Source organism: Microcebus murinus, chromosome 10 (assembly GCF_040939455.1).
Source record: "Microcebus murinus isolate Inina chromosome 10, M.murinus_Inina_mat1.0, whole genome shotgun sequence".
NCBI classification, from domain to species: domain Eukaryota; kingdom Metazoa; phylum Chordata; class Mammalia; order Primates; family Cheirogaleidae; genus Microcebus; species Microcebus murinus.
The window spans coordinates 4,458,875-4,462,902 of record NC_134113.1 but is presented as its reverse complement, the minus strand read 5'-3'; positions in this window follow the sequence as shown (position 1 = coordinate 4,462,902).

Genomic DNA, 4,028 nt, shown 5'->3' with positions numbered 1-4,028 from the left:
TCAGTGTTTGGCAATTTTATGTTCCTCTGTGATGCACTTGGCATTAAAACAAATCAGACAGACCTGAGGAAGAGAATCGTGCAAAAGGAGCAACCAGAAACCTCCCTGGACAAGAGGAAAGTGGATCTGGGGATGAAGGAGAGACGGACTAGCAGACTCCCTGTGGGGCAGGGGGGGTACAACCACTTCCAAGCCATCAGACCAGGGTTTCTGTTGGATTCGGTTTCCACAGATTAGAGTGGGAGTAATATGTCCTCGAGTGTTGACCAGTGTGCAAGCATTGGGTGCCTTCCATGTGTTCTGTTTAGTCCCCAAAGCCTCTGGGACCTGGGCTTCAGGGCAGGTTTTCCAAAGAAACAAGTCTTAGGGGGTTGTGTTTCTCTGGAAAAAGTAAATGTGCCTGGGATTTCTGTTCACAAGTCTCAAAGAGCTGAGCTCTCTTAAGACATCTGAAAACTAGGCCTCAAAATGATCAAGAGAAGTAACTATTTTGACTTTATGTAACTAATTTTTTGCAATTTAGAACATTATTATTAAGGCACTAACATTAAATTCTAACAGGATGGTGCTGTATTTTGGAGTCATGTTCATTTTTTTTAAAGTTTCCTAAGTTATTCAACATTTAGTTTATAAAAGGTATTGCCCAGTTAAAAAATTGCAAAGACTTGTTGTCCATCAAAGTATTTTTCCTGAACTATTAACATCTGATGGAACTATTTACATGACAATAAAAAGGTGCTATCTAAAGAATAAGGCTGTGCCTAACCTGCACCAGCCCTGTTGTCGGTTCTCAACTGGATGGCCGGGCTGCAACAGGACTTCTCAAAGCGGATGTGGGACTAGCAACACCCTTTTGAAGGATACAATTCAGTAGCTGTTAGTATGTTCGGAGTTGGGCAGCAACCTGCACATGTGCTCCGTACACTGTTACTGGAGGGTAAACTACTAAAAATACCCTTTGGGCACATTTCGGGGAGAAGCAATGATTATCAGAATCGCCAGGAACTGTGCCAGCCCCGTACGTGGCCCCGTCTCCCTGCCACGTCGCCACGCCCCGGAAGGTAAGTGGTGATTCCACCTGGGAAAACCCAGGCCCAGGGTTTAGATAACGTTCCTAAGGTGACGTGGCGTGTTGACTAGCAGATATGTATGTGCCCATTAACAGACTAAACTTGGTTTCTAGAGTTGGATAAAATATTTTGGGCAAAATTGTTTATTCAGAATATCAAAGTTCACTAAAAACCATGGTTATTTCAAATGGGGCAACCTAGTTGTTTTATTAAAGTCAGACTCCAAGATGAAAGACCCTTAATCCACAAGTCAGAAAGAATACTATGTTGACCTGTTGGTTTACGTACATATAGGTTACGTGAGGAGGCAATTCAATGAGGCTGTAAGGAAAAGAGTACTATCTTTTAACCCCCAAAACAAGTATTTTCCCTTCCTCATGTAAATGTTCCAGCTGTTCTCGTCATTTTGATAATCAAGCACAAAGTACAGCATGTTTCCACAGTCAACCTGTATATTTACAAATAAACTGTATGTTAGTGTGTGGATTGCGTTACTTTACATTTCCCTCTCCTCCCAGTGTAACATTTTTTTTTTCTAAGCTAGTTCCTAAAAGTTCGTCTAAGAACTGAAACCAGCAATAACAGCCTTCAAGAGTAGGCAGTTAACAGGACTGAATTTATTGCAGGTAGCTTCCAAGGCAGAGACTTTCTCCCCAAATATCAAACATTTTTCAGGTGACTGTTTTAAAAGGATTTCCCAATTATTTAACAAAGGTTTGACCTGCATGGCAGGGACGTCTTCACCTTCTAGACCACCTCCTCCTTCACGTCTTCGCACAGGCTGCCCTTGGGGAGGCTGGGTCAGAAAATCCTGGTGTTTCTAAAGCAGTGACTGTTTCTAAGGGGTGTCGTTGGTGTGCTATATCCCTGAATGTGTGCACATGCTCCTTCAGACCCTCTTTTCTCTGCCATCATTCTCCATTCTGTGACTGTCTTAGGCCTTACACCCATCACCTGTGACATAACACATCCATCTTCTGTAGAAAGAAAAAGCCTGTTGAGTGCACAGGGGACTCAGGCTTCCACCTCTGATGCCCTTGCAGTAGCGGGCTCTGGGAGGATGAGCCAGGAGCGCGTGGGCCTGCTCCAACTTCCGCTTAATGGGGTGCGCGTGGGCCTGCTCCCCGTCCCGCTTAATGGAATGCATACGAGCCTCGTCCTACTTGCAAGGCAACAGCGACCACCTGTTGCAGAAGACCTGGTAGCTAATTGGGAGCCTGCTAACACCTGAACTCAGGACTACTGGCTTCTATTCAAGTCACTTTTCCACTTCTGTGAGGGTTTAAAAGGTTCTCAAGAAAAAACTTGGGAAATTTTACAGTACAGCTGAAAGGGCAAACTGAGGTTCAATCACTGTTATCATTTTGCTGTAATATCTGTGGAGTATTTAACCTGAAATGCCTATTACAGAAAAAAGTATGTTCAAATTCATTAGAGGAAAACACAGAAGAAAAACAAATAGCTAACATGCAAATCAACTTTCAAAAGAAACATGAAATCATAAAGCAAACAGGCAACCACAAATACTGCCTAGAAATGATTTCTGCTAGATGTGGAAGATGGTTAATCAAGAAGCTATTGATGTTTATGGAAATACCACTAAAAATTAGCATCCATTATAATATATTCAATGTATGCCTTAGGGGTGTTTTTGCTAAAATATATTTTGTAGAAATCATGAGTTAAGCTTCAAAGTGGTGAAAAATCTCAACAGGTTTTCTTTGTAGATTTAATTACTCTCCCACAAAGACCTCATTTGGAAACCAAAGTTACCTATTTACACCCAAACTGCCTGACCTGCAAGGTGGGGGACTAAAGGACAACAGGAGCTAAGAAAGACTGAGGCGCCAGGCTGCCCAGCAGAGTTGGAGAGTCACTACTGTTTTTGATCTACTGAGCTCAAGGACCGGAATCGTAATGATAAACATGCCTGCCGTAGGAATCATAGAAAACAGTAAACACACACTTCCCCACACATCTGTGGCTTCCTCCCTGTCCCAGGCTCCACCTGCTGCAGTGCTCTGAACCCACCCCCAAGCCACAAGGCTGTTAAGTCCTCTGGCTTGTGCATGTGGCCCAAGGAGGGCTGAGGTGGCCATTTGTTCCAGGGGCTCAGAGAAAAGGCTCAAGGACTCCTTTTCCGCTGAGCACCAGGTCAGCATGAGAAGGAGGTCACATGGTCACATGTCACATGGTCAGTCAGTGAGAAGGAAAAAGGAAAGGGCCCCCAGCAGGTACTCGCCACCTGAGGCCCAGAGGTCACCTGCCCAGAGCGACTGGTGGCATTCTGGCCATCTGCCTGGGGAGTGGCTCCCTTGGGGGGCTGCCGCTGGTCCCTCCTAAAGCTGCTTCCGTCCAAGCCCCGGGGCACTGGCATTTTCATACCTAGGGTGGTTATTCACAAGAGCAGCACAGCAATTCTGCTTTCTGCTGCAAAGACAGGAACAAGGAAACAAGAGTTGAGGTGGTGGCAGAAGTACTTGGTTTTTGAAACTGGATATGAAACCAAATTCCAGCCAAATAGGAAAATAGCAGAGTGAAACCTATTCATTTAAAAGCTGGAGGATTTTTAATATATAAGCCTTTAAAGATTTCGACCAATTGTTTAAAACCACCACGTCATGACACTGTAAAATATATATTTTTCAGAAGTTAGTCATTGGCCAGGCGTGGTGGCTCACGCCTGTAATCCCAATACTCTGGGAGGCCAAGGTGGGAAGATAGCTTGAGCTCAGAAGTTCAAGACTAGCCTGGGGAAGAGCAAGACCCTGTCTCTACTAAAAAAAATAGAAAGAAATTAGCTGGACAACTTAAAAATTAACTAGGCATGGTGGCACATGCCTGTAGTCCCAGCTATTTGGGAGGCTGAGGCAGAAGGATTGCTTGAGCCCAGGAGTTTGAGGTTGCCCTGGGCTAGGCTGACATCACGGCACTCTAGCTCCAGGCAACAGAGAAAGA